We start from the raw sequence: 14,668 nt of genomic DNA on the forward strand, positions 1-14,668 counted from the left end.
TTAGCTACTAACTAGAATGAAGGTGTGATCTGCCTGCCAAGTTTGAGAGAAATTGGCCAAGCCAAAAAAATCACAGGAGAATTAATACATCAAAACCCTGGAAATCACACACACAAATGTGATTTTAAGGACAATCCTAGCGGAGCGGGTCGAAATATAGAATTACAACTGTACAGTAATTACTAGTGCACTGTGAAAAGCATTCACAGCAGGGTGAATATCATCTTCAAAATAATATGAATATAAAAGTATGCACTCAGACAGTACGCCATCGCATTGATCTCTGCTGTGCGTCGGTCGATAAATTGTGTATACTTTCGGTATCCTCGTAATAACCTTATTATTATACCCTAATGATACTTCATGGGAATGCCGAAATCCCAAAAGTCCGGCAAAGCCCTGGTGGCAGCCATGTTTGTTTCTATTATTAATGGACGATTATGCGCGTAATCATTCTATATTTGAAAATTAGAAAGTAAAAATAACTGGAATCAAAAAGTGCGAAACTAGTAAATAAACATAAGTGACCTAGTCTACAAAAATTGTGTATTGTGATAAACGATTTGTTTTACTGCACACACTGTGACGTTTAACATAAAGGCTGTACATGTCAGCACTGATATTTCCCACTAACATCACAAATGCTGAATGATATTGTCTTGTGATATTTTATCAGATTTTATTGTAAAATGCAACTTCTTTAAAATAATTCATCGCTTCATGGAATGTCAAATGTACGTTAGGGACAATGTATATTGCTCAGAAATTACTATTATTAAAAGTGAAAACTGCTACATACCCAACAGTGTAATCCCAGAGACCTTCACTTCGACCCACAATATTATTATCATCTGATTTTTTATTCATCTTTTTTATCATAATTTTCAACAACAGATATTAAACAGATGTTTTTGTTTTATGCCTACCCCAATATATATTCAACATTTGTCCAATTACATAAACAAATATGACAAAATAAAATACAATATTGAGCAGGTATAGGTGCTGGGAAATTGAACATGAATGTTGTAGAAATGTGTTTTACTGAAGAAGTTTCAAATATGATTTGTTTTATAATATACAAATGTGAACAGTGTGGAACAAATTGTGTCAAGAGAGAAATTCTTTTAGGTAGCAACAGGGGTAAATGTGTTAGAAAATATGTTCTATTCAGAATACGACCTATACATCAACTGAAAGCTTAAATATGTGCATATCTTGTTTTAACGTTTGTCTAAAAGATTACCTGATTGCCAATATAGCTATTGTTCTTTTACTTTATCTATATATTTATTATACATCCTGACATGGATATATTGGTTTGACTATTTGATTAAAAATGGCCAAAAGGCAGCCGGTTTTGTTCTAAAAATCACCAAAAACCAAGAATTTCTGGCATTCCAGAATTTGATCTTGGTACTTATGGATGGATTTTGTTCAAACTTGGTACATACGTTGGGCATTATGGGACCTTGATGCATACCGATTTATTTTTCAGATTTAATTTAAAATGGCCGACTTGCGACCATTATAATTAATGCCTTTCTAGTGCCATATCTCTGCCATGCATCGACTGATTATCATCCATTTTCTTCAGATCGGATTTAAAATGGCTGTTCAAGAGCAATATTTCTCAATATGGTCAAGTACTCTTTTGACGATCAGATACAAGATGTCAATCATTTTAATGTTAAAAGATCATCATAATCAAGCATCATTTGATAACTAACGGAGCCATGCATGTTTTCTATTGTGTAATATGCAATAAGGAGTGATAACATATAGTGCATTTTGTCACACAAACTGTGGGACTGTGAGAAGGATGTTTGACCATTGTTCTATCGGAATGGCCGTATTGAAATATATGATAATTGAGGCGTTATCCTGGCATTCAAGTTCAGTAATCTACGTGCACACATTGCAGAGAAAAGACCTCAAAATGTAACAACTGAAATCAGTTGCATTGTCGGAGACGTGATTAGTGTCAGGAACGATTTGAAAATAGCATTTCCTCCTAGAAATAATTTAGGAAGATAAATACTAATGTACTAAAGATATAAATGGGCCGAAATATAGAACATTAATTTAATTGGTGTACAAGCTTTAAAAAAGAATTATTAAAAAATAAAGTTTGGCAAGCCATTTTGAGACTGATGTTCACATGGAGAAGGGTAATAAACTGTTTGTGCTTGAGTATATGCGTGTATGTGTGTGTGTGTGTGTGCGTAATAATTTTCACATCAAATCTATCCAATAAAACCACCATTCTCATGAGAGATAATAAATAAATTGCTTTTTTATCTTTGAAACAACAATCTTCTTCTTCTTCTTCTTCTTCTTCTTCTTGACTTTTTAAAACAATCATTTATTCATCAATAACTTAGTTACATATTTACATGTAGTACATTATTTCAAAATTTCATAAAATCGAACAACGTGACTGTACAATATTGAAAAATTATAATAAATGTTACAATAAACTAGTTTAGATTCCACTAAAAAGTACATTTATTAAAATGTTACAGTCTCATTAAAAAGTTATATTGATTTATATTAAAAAGTTCATGTAATTTCTTCCGCGATTATCAGTTGTCCGTTGGTGACAGAAGCAATGGTATCGTTCGTACCCCAGAGACTTCTAAATACATCTATGCTGGACCTTGCGTAGTAGAGGTATTCTCCAGTGATCCTTGACCGCAATCTTGCTTTGTAGAGCCGAGTCACATCCGTAGGTGTATCTTCGTTAAGTGCATTCTGACGAGTCATATGAATGGCTAGTTTAGCAGATGTCATAATGTAATTCATTATGTATTCGACTTTTCGTCCATAGTTTTTTCCAAGCTGGGGTGGCCCAAGAATGAACCACCAGTAGGGCAAAACAAACTCATAGCCAACTAGTTTTTGACATATTTTCTGGACTAGCTCAAATAGAGGTAGCAGACGAGGACATTGTAGAAAAATATGTAAAAGATCGTCTTTGTCATGACATGTCATGTCTTCTTCTTCTTCTTCTTTCTTCTATGGAGAGAGGACGTGCTTTACTGGAGCTCCAGGATATTGGTTCATTTTAAGCCAGGGAAGTGCTTCTATTGTCTAATTTTACCACCACTATTATCGTGGTACTTTCTATATCATTTCTACTTGGTTTTTGTTTTCTAATACCAGCGGATTGCTGAGATTTTTGTTTGATTTTATTTTTGTGTTGGTTTGTGTGGGGCTGGCAAGATGGCCGCCCCACTGGTCGACCACCTGGTATGAAACTCACACGGAAACATGCTGTGAGGTGTTATAGTTATTCTGATTTCTCTGTTGAGCAATATGTTATTGCCATGGGAGAGCTGGTTGGAGATGACAACATTGTTGCTGCCTCGAGGATGAACCACTATGTGATTATTTAAACGTCATGAGATTTTTAACTTTTTAAAAATAAATCACAAAGTTGACTTGTTCTTTTTGCAAGAAACGCACTCTGTTCCCATTGATGAAGCCAGATGGCAAGTTGTATGGCGCGCACCAATGTATTTTTCTCACGGTAGTACTACATCTGGCGGTGTTGCTATTTTAACACATCCAAACAAAGAAATACATGTACACTCAGCACATAGCATTGTCAATGGGCGTCTGCTTCATTTGAATATCACTGTTAATGGATTGTCTTACCATCTGCTCAATGTTTATTCTCCTACAAATGGTGTTGACCGTCTTGCTTTTTTTCAAAAGTTAAAGAAATGTATTGGTGACCTTGGTAACTCTCAGCCTATTATTATGGCTGGGGACTTCAACTGTACATTAAACTCAGATCTAGATCGCTTAAATGCGAGGGAACCACACCCTGAATCGGCGCAACTGCTTAATAATATATTGAGTCGGTACACACTTGTTGACTCCTGGCAACGTTTCCATGGCAATGCACGTGACTTCACGTGGACAAGAGGCAACAGCCGCTCAAGACTAGACACTTTCTACATAAATAAACTATTGTCATCAAAAGTCACATGTGTGTCCATTGATCCTTCCTTTCAATACTCTGATCATAAAATTGTCAAACTTGTCTTGTCTCAAAGACAGGTTAAGAATCACAGTCCACTATGGTTTTTAAATACAAGTCTCCTTGATGATACAGCGTATTGTGACACTATTTGTGGTTTTTGGTCCATGTGGCGGGATAAAAAGATACATTTTTCCAGTATTCAAATGTGGTGGGATATTGGGAAAAATAAAATTAAGGAACTAACCAAACAATATACATGCAATAGTTCATTGAACTTCAAACGGGAAAAAGAAAAACTTGCGTATGAACTTAAAAATCTTGAGACACGTCTCAATGAAAATCCTAGTGCGGATTTACATGCAACATCTAAACAAAAGAAAGACATTTTAACAGAATACATGAAAAACGAGGCACGTGGTGCAACAATTAGATCACGTCACCATCTTTTAAATGAATCAGATGACACCTGTAGCTTCGTTTTCAATCTTGAAAAAAGTAGAGGCTCTCATAAAACAATCACACACTTACGTAATCATGACAATAATTTAACAGGAGATACTAATGAAATGTGTCATTTAACGAGGCGGTTTTATTCCGATCTGTTTTCACCATGTTCTGTCTCGCCTGAAGCACAGGCTGAGATTTTGGCAGATTTGCCACAGCTTGATACTGATACTGCATCAATGTGTGATGGTTTAATAACATTTGAGGAGTTGTCTACTGCTGTCACACTTGTGTCAAATGGTCGAACTCCTGGCATTGACGGACTGCCAGCAGAGTTCTATAAAACATTCTGGTCTGTCCTAGGTAAAGACTTCTATGAAGTATTCTCAGATTCCATCACTGAGGGCGTGCTACCATTATCATGTCGCCGAGCTGTTATAGCTCTTCTTCCTAAAAAAGGTGACAATACACTGCTTAAAAACTGGAGACCAATCAGCCTTCTCTGTGCCGATTATAAATCCTCACAAAAACACTGTCAATACGTCACAAAAATGCCCTTGGACAAATAATCCATGTTGATCAAAGCTATACAATACCACACAGACAGATATTTGATAACATACGTTTCATTCACAACACTGTCACGTACTCTAATAACTCTAATACTCCACTTGGAATAGTGGCTCTCGATCAGGAGAAAGCGTTTGACAGAGTAAATCGCAACTACTTGTTTAACGCTCTAACTGCCTTTGGCTTTGGAGAGAAATTCATCTCCTACATCAAATTAATATATACAGATACACAAAGCATAATTCGCATAAATAACTCCCTCGCAGCTCCCGTCGCATTTCTTCGTGGAATCAGGCAAGGTTGCGCCCTCTCTGGTCAACCTTTTACAAGAGCGATTGAACCGCTTTTAAACAAGGTTAGAACAAGTAACATTCGTGGGGTTATTATCCCAAAATCAAACAAACAAAAGTGTAAACTTTCTGCGTATGCAGATGATGTTAATTTTTTCATTACACAGTGGCTAGATGTATATGAAAGAGCTAGTAATGCACGTATAAACTATGGAAAATCAAAAGGCTTATGGGTCGGGTCATGGAAAGGTCGAATAGACTCTCCCATGAACATTCAATGGAACAGCGAGGGGCTCAAAATCCTTGGTACTTATATTGGTAACACAACACAGTATAACAAAAAGAACTGGGATGAGGCCATAGTAAAGGTGACATCAAAACTTGAATGGTGGAACCGCTACGCCCGAGCCATTTCCTATCATGGACGTGTCATTATAATTAATCAATTAGCAGCAACTAAGATTTTCCATCGTCTGTATTGTCTTAGTCCACCAAAGAATTTTATCAAAGACATTGAGAAGCTTTTCCTTGATTTCTTTTGGCAAGGTCGCCACTGGAAACCAGCAGAACTACTGTACACTCCACTGAAACTTGGTGGTCAAGGTCTAGTTCACCTCTCCAGCCGCATAAAAGCATTCCGCCTACAATACATTCAAAGATATATATACTTGAACTCTGGTCACTCATGCTTTCACTTTACAAACTACTTTCTGCAACAAACTAATAGCTTCAAATATAACCAACACTTGTTTGTCACAAATCTGCTATCATTCTCTTTGTATGATAGCCATAGTTTTTACAGTGAACTTCTCAGAATATGGTCATCAATTCAAACACTCAGAAAAGATCGTCCATCGTCTGTATCAGCTGTTCTAAATGAACCCCTTTTTAATAATAATTTAATTGTACACTCTGTGCGTAAAGAGCCTTTCGTTTTTACACACTTTGTAGAGGGCGGTATAACCACTATTGGTGACCTGATTCATCTAACTGAAAGGCGCTGGTATAATAGAACTGAAATAAAACAAATGGTGCCAATATATTCCATGCGTGTACTTGAGAAGGCACTTTACATCCTACAACAATCGCTTCCACAGGATTTTGTAGGAATAATCAACAGCTTTTTCACAGAACAGCACTCTGACTTAAATACAGTCAACAATTACTCATTAGAGCTGTTCTATGAACATGGTGACACCCTACTTAACTGTCCCCTTTATAAACAGGAAAAGGGTGAAATATACAGTTTCCTTGTCAACTCTCAAATGCATGAAAAACATCCTGAGCATTTAGACACAGTGAGGCGGGATCTTCTGTCCCTACCTGATAACATCACACCTGTTTTCAAGAATTGCTATCTCTCCCCAACGCCAAAAATAGAGGGTGATCTCCAATGGCGTATCCTGCATGGTGCCTATGCTACTGGCGAATTTTTAAGATCTTGCAACTATCGTCCCAACTCTGACTGTGTCTTCTGTCATGACAAAGACGATCTTTTACATATTTTTCTACAATGTCCTCGTCTGCTACCTCTATTTGAGCTAGTCCAGAAAATATGTCAAAAACTAGTTGGCTATGAGTTTGTTTTGCCCTACTGGTGGTTCATTCTTGGGCCACTCCAGCTTGGAAAAAACTATGGACGAAAAGTCGAATACATAATGAATTACATTATGACATCTGCTAAACTAGCCATTCATATGACTCGTCAGAATGCACTTAACGAAGATACACCTACGGATGTGACTCGGCTCTACAAAGCAAGATTGCGGTCAAGGATCACTGGAGAATACCTCTACTACGCAAGGTCCAGCATAGATGTATTTAGAAGTCTCTGGGGTACGAACGATGCCATTGCTTCTGTCACCAACGGACAACTGATAATCGCGGAAGAAATTACATGAACTTTTTAATATAAATCAATATAACTTTTTAATGAGACTGTAACATTTTAATAAATATACTTTTTAGTGGAATCTAAACTAGTTTATTGTAACATTTATTATAATTTTTCAATATTGTACAGTCACATTGTTCGATTTTATGTAATTTTGAAATAATGTACTACATGTAAATATGTAACTAAGTTATTGATGAATAAATGATTGTTTTAAAAATCAAAATCTTCTTCTTCTTCTTCTTCTTCTTCTTCTTTGTCATATTTCTAGAGTTTATTATATTTTGTGTGGGTTACGAGTGTTTCAAAATTAGCTCTATTTTCGTATTAATCTAATACTGAAATAATATGTACTTTGGCCAAAATGATTATATTCATGATCCTTGCAGCGTTGTAGTCGTGGAAGATCATACTGTTGAATTCGTACACTTTTTAGGATCCATATATTGTGACGTGGAATTGTATCGCTGCAACAATTAACCTAATTTAGTGAATCATTATATAATTTACTCCAAAAAACACCTAACCTTTCACCTGAATTCAAATTTAGTTTATTTATAAAAATATATTATTTTGTCGCGTGTAGATTGGTAGGTGTTTCTATTTAGAATAAAATAGAAACTGGGTTATAGGAACAATGAATAGCACAGTTTTTCTATCATTTTTTTTTCTGCTGTGTTGCGTGTGCCAGATGTGTCTTATAGTAAATGTGAAGTCATTGGGATAGATTGTTTTGTCACAACAGGAAGGTAGTTTGTACATATAACATAATAATTGACTACGACAATTAATGACTATGACTCATCTGACGTCTTTTTAGTTTGTAGTGTTACATTATTGATTTATATATTGGTACTTATCATCTGAAAAAAGTGACACTGAATGATGCTTCACAATATTGTCTGTCAGCTGGTGATGATACTATTATTACTGAATACATTAAATCAAGCGTGACATTATTGCTTACATCAATGCAATTCGTGGTATAATAAGGAATATTTGTAATGATTTATCTCCGACGTTTTATTGCGTCAAAAAGTGTGTTACAGACGCTATCAGAGATTGTATTACTTTATAGTCAAACAATCACACAATCATTTTGATGAAGCTTAGGAGTTGTATTGGAAACAATGTCACTACATGTTAAAGAATGGCCAGTACGATGCTCCCAGAGAGATTGGTGAACCTCATTCTTGTACAAGGTGGAAACATACAAAAAAAATAATCCTTTATTGGACAAGCAAAAATGAATTAACTGACATAAATATATTCGCAACATACGAAAGGTGATGGAATACGCCTCAAAATCCCTGCTGTTAATGGAAAAATATTAAATTCAAAAGATTTTAACATTTCATCTTTTTATATTGGCAGCTGCCTATTAGAATTAACTCTCAACTTAGACGGAAATGTCGAAAATCATGCAAATAAACCCTCGGTCGGTAGGCTTGATTTTATTGCTCCGTATATACGTTCAATTGTAATGTATAGCGTGTAGATTCGGTTATAATGCATAGCATGTAGGCTCAATCAGTATGACATCATGGTTACAAAAGGAAAAGCCAACACGAACGATATCGTGCTAGATGGAGATCCATGATAAACAAGTGAACGCTATGCATCATGGCCCAGAATGAATTAATCTTGGAGTGGGTACCGTGACTCGACCTTCAGTGGATCATATTGGGACAAGTACCCCTCACTATTTATGGCAACCTTGGTTTGTGTATGTGTATGTGAAGAAATATGTTAATGAGTAATAGGAAAGTGTAATGACAAGACGGATTGTATTTATTTGGATACTTGGTAGATAAGCTTGATATATTTTAGGGGAATCGACAAGTTGCAGAGACGGATAAAACAAACCATTCAGTCCACTTGATCGGCGTTGATAGAAAGGTCACTGAAAAGGTAATGAGCCTGGATCGCAACCGAACGCTCACATCCTGGGTGGAGTTATTGAGTGCGCTGTGGGCACTGGTAGGCTGTGCCTTGTCTGGTGTACATCATACGTACAAAGATTTTGAGCAGTTCTATCACCGAGTCGAACTTCAGAGATGAGGCGGGTTGCCGTATTGTGATGTTGCTAAGATACAGATAGAAAGAAAAATGCTTCCAAAGTCAATAATTTCATGCGGCAAACGTGTAGTCGTCCAATTCTTCATATCAACTGCCCACTACTAAGGGAAGACTATAAAACCACGGTGAAAACCAAGCGTGTGACTGAAAATGTCTTTGTTGTGGACTATCTAGTCATATTGCGAGCAATTGTTGTAAATGTACAACAGATAGAAGAAAACGGGAAAGATGCTGTGATCATTATACCAAGAAAATACACTGAAGCCTGTACGTATGGACTTTTTTTGCTTATATTGCATTTACCAAGATTTTTAATGGCAATTTACTTCGAAGAATTTTTGACTCTCTTAAAATGTACAGTTTTGGCTAATTTTTAATAAAATGGTTTGAAGCTTAATTTTGTTACACAGAATGCACAGTTTAAATAATGAAAATACGACAGGATACTTTACAATTGAATGTGTATCAGACAAAGGGCAGTACTTATACTTACACTGGAAATATTTGTTGTTGATATGATTGATCCAAAAATTAAATGGTTTAAAAAATACAGTCACAAGTAAGTACAGATATGAAAGGGTTGCATTCGCTAACGATCTCACGTCTTGACTGCATAATATAAATTCCGTTTCCGAACTTAAAATTTTGCTAAATGTCTTTAAAAGGCTCTTACTTAGTATTATTAACCTGCATGGGTGAAACCAAATGCATGTATCTGGGTCGCAGAAAAGATAAAATATACGCTATTTTACACAGAGAACACGGTCTCGTGAACTTGCTATGTGAAATAACCGGGATGCGACATCAGCAAAGTATATATAGCAAATGACGAAGTTACAACAAAACATGACATTGATTGCACAGTCGGAAAGCATCTATATAATTGACGCTCAAAGGCGGAAAATGCATTTTTCGTCTGTTAATAGAAAATCTTGAATTTAGTATACTTGTCGCTAATTCGCCAATAGAAACAATATCGATCATACAATTGACTTTCTCGTCAACTGTTTTAGGGCCTAGAACTTAGGCCAAGAACAACACGTTTATTACAGATGGCAGCCGGGTAACTACCAGGTACACAGGTTAAAACATGTTTGTGTTTAAATATCTTGAAATGACATTCCTAATGCAAGGGAGGTACCAATTTTCTCTATTATTATTTTATTTTATTATAACTACACTCTACATTTATATGCAGTGACAATATTCACAACACCACAAGGAGTCTTTACAATTCAATTTATTATTCATAATGAGGGTGTTCAAAATCACTTTCCTAGGTGGCTCAACAAGCATGCAGACAACGTGTATTACCTTACGTATATCACCTGTTATGTTGACAATAATATTGACTCCAATCAGTTCGTGTGCTTTCTCTATCTCTATTATTGGTTGCTCACTTTATGTGAGTATAACGACACTTTATATGTAACAATCACTTCATAATGTGCTGCTCATTTTTTCAACTTATTTCAATTAATCAGTAATGTCGTTGCAATGTTTGAAAATCGGAAAACGAACCATCTGGCAAATAAATTGCATTTGTAACTGGAACAGTTTTACTAACAATCATCTGCTAATTAAAGCGTTCATGACCAATACAGAATCACACATTGAACAGAGACAGCAATGTTAATCTTTTCATAACCAGTCTTTTTTTCTTACTTTTCTACTTGCAGAGAAAAATGGAATGGAATGCTCTAACAACACGCGCCGTGTTTATGTGTGTTGTTTTAGTCATTTACCTGGGCGTTATTTAAGTAACAACTACTTCAATACTCAACTACTCATTTCATTTCATGGAAGAATCAAACAAACTGTTGTGCATGGTAATTCCACTGTACTACGTAACTAGTGCTTTCGGAAATTGAAGACACTGTCTTGAAACATCTGCGTGTTGTCTAACAAACGAGACTTTTTGGTCACGGAAATTCCATCTTTATATTATGTAAAAATGAGGAAGATATAGCAAACCCTTACAAGACTCAACTGACATTTGAAATGTTTAATTATGTCAATTGTGATTCATGGTAACATCAATTACACACAAAAGACACTAGCAAAGATCATGTATTCGTACGAGTTTTATAGTAGTGAAAAGAACATTACATGCCCTTGTTTGTGTCGTTCACATTCAAATATGTTTTGCAACTATGGACAAGAAAGCCCATGATTCAAATTCGAAGAATGATGTAATGGTATGCCTTTATTTGTATGTTTTGCTAATCTTATGCAACATCAGGAACTGTCATTTAGTAAACTACAAAAAAGGTGTACAGTCAATGAGTTATGTTCAACACGTGCTCATCACAGAAAAGCAGCATGATTATATTACCAATAATTCTGATCTAAAGTTCACCCAAGCCAATGTGTTGAGAACAATTATTTTAACAATAACTATTCTAATGATAGTGTTCAATATTCCTAAAATCGGATCGGAACCTGCAAATATGAACAGGGTGATGTGCACACCACATTTTTATATTTAAACAAAATTAGTTGACTGTTATTCGTTTGCATTGTTAAGGTGTCCATGCTATTTTTTATATATGGAAATATATTGATCACTTTTTGTCTATGCACGTGCAGTCATACTGCATTACAATCTACAACCAGCTGATACATAGATGCCTCCTGTAAGCAAATACAAATAATTTGGACTGTGCTTTGTGTTGAACACAGTGACTGACTACCAGTTTATGCTGCAATTTATATTTATTGCTTTAAAAAACAGGTTTTTCCTTTGCAAATCTTCATTTAATATATTCATCATCTGCAATAATTTGTTTAAAGTTAACTGACATGTCAATATCTTCAAACAAAATGTTGCTGGCAATACAATGTTCCACATACAGAACTATCCTATGCATTCAATAGCTGAGTGTATGGATATGAACATATGATGTCATTAACATTAAGTGACTTAACTTTCACTATATTCTGTTAGAATAGAACGACAGATAATATTCCAATATAGTCCCAACGGTTCAATGTTTGAGAAAAATATGGCACCAAACATTTTGTTCCTTGAATTTGTCAGATTTCTGTTGAAATGCAAACCCAAATCCAATTTGAATGAGCACTGGAATTTCCAGCACAAAGTATGTTCTCTATGTGACCGATCGTTTGATTTGATTGGTCACTTTGAAAATATCGAAAAAGAATCAAATTATCTTATTAACTATATAAGGGCCACTGATGTTTTTTCCCGGAAAACAAATACAGATTCCATGTTACTAACAGCACTGACGAAAATATATTTATTTGTAATACTTACAAATTCCATCAGATGAAATCCTTAAACTATATAAATTATATAAAATTGACATTGATCTGTTTGAAAATTCCTTTTCAGATGAACTATTTTAAGTAATTAGTTCGTTTGAGAAATTACATCATGGGGCATATTCACTGAAAATATATTATATTGTCTATTTCACATATTTAACATTTTAAGCATTGTACATTATATCATTATAGTTGATTGTACATGTATTTGTTTTGCGGACATTTAGCCAATTGAAAAGTTGATTATGGTAACTAGTGTGTATTGTTTAATATCAGTTCTGTATTGCTGGTACAGTTACCTTTCATGTTGAAACGCATGTCTGGTGAAAAGGCGTCTACGAATGTTGAAATTGGGGCAATTCACACTGGAACAGTTGTTATTGTGCCAGTGCGTAGATGGAGTTGTGTGTATATCTAGAAGGGGAAAAATAGAAAGAAACTGCACACTTGGTACAGATATTCTTCATGCCACTCATAGGGCACAAAGAAAATTTGGAGATGCATAAACAAGGTTTGTTTAATTTTTTTTGAAATATATGAGAAATATAGATGGAGACACTAAATTTGACATAAATGTGAATGTAATTAACATGCTATATCAACATTTGAGGAGCAAAAGCTAGAGTTCATGGCATGTGTTTGGGCTGAATAATAAAACTACACGGGGGAACTTGCAGTCTGTGATTTCATAGAGTTTTTGAGTTCAAGGATTGATGTCATAATATGAGTCTATGTTTGTTGAGAATTAACTACTAGTCATGGGAAAAGTAGCTAGGTAATTCAAAGATATCCACTTCTTTTAAACTTGGAACACATGTTTCACATATAATCCTATACATATTAATCCTAATGTCACATGACAATGTGTATCACACCTAAACTGTGAGACTCAGTGTTATATATGAACACACAACACAACATAAATTCATTATATTCAGGGTAACTCACAATATACAAATGAGTGTTGCAAGATATTATATAGACCACCTCTCACACAGATGCGATGAACACGTACAAATAAATTATATTAAATTATAAAGAATTCTCACATAGCAATACATGTAGGGAAATCAGGGATGTCTGTTGATGTTCACGTCATGTAAGTAGTTTTTTCAGCGATACGCCGTCGTCGTGACTGTAGGCGCTGATTGGCAGCGTCGCAAACACACACCCTCACTGGAGTTTTCCCTACCTCAAAGTAGCAAATGACAGTCACATAGAATATCAGCCAAATGTAACATCACCCTATGCTTTTTAATATTTTTATACACACTGGGTGTTGTTCTAAACATCAGTGGCTTGCTATCAGTCCATGGTCGTAGGTACCATTCAATTAGTGGCTATATTATACGTATATATATATATATATATATATATATATATAATATTATACGTATGCACATAAATTTGAATCATGATCAGATTCAAAATGGACAAATGGCAGCCATTTTTGTACTGAAAAAATCATCAAAATCATCAAAATTTCTCGGCTGTTTTGTTTTGTTGTTCAAACTTGCCATATACAGTGGACATTGTTGGTCCTTGATGCACGTCATTTTGACTTTTAATATTCAAAATGGCAAATTGACGGCAATTTATCGATTAATTACTACACAAGTAATGGACAGGTAAACAAATTTGTAGCATTTGGAAAACAAATGCTGTAAATCAAGGCCGATGAAATTTTGATGGCGACACAGAGTGTTTCTGTGATATTCAAGAACAACATTTTCTTTGGAAATGTCAGGTAACGTAATATAACAAGAATAATAAGAGGTTAAGCTATAATGATTTTTTTCACAACTGTTACAATACAATTCGTTAAAATTAAACGCCATCTAGAGCTGGGATATCTGGTGATGTTTGTGTGTTTGCAATGCCATGTTACCGGGTGTTTTTAATCTGTCAACGATTAACCATTGTAATTCAAAAAGGCGTAGACTAGCGCGACACAGTTAGCATGGTAATCTCCTGACGAGATGATAGTATTTTTATAAATTAATGACTTCACGAAACATATGATTTTTTCCCCTCAACACACCGAGGCTGCATATGGAATGCCATATATAATCAATTTGTAACGGACAGGGCATACTTCATTTGTAAAAGGAG

Source organism: Saccoglossus kowalevskii, chromosome 9, assembly GCF_978046115.1.
Source record: "Saccoglossus kowalevskii chromosome 9, keSacKowa6.1, whole genome shotgun sequence".
In the NCBI taxonomy this organism is placed as follows: Eukaryota; Metazoa; Hemichordata; class Enteropneusta; family Harrimaniidae; genus Saccoglossus; species Saccoglossus kowalevskii.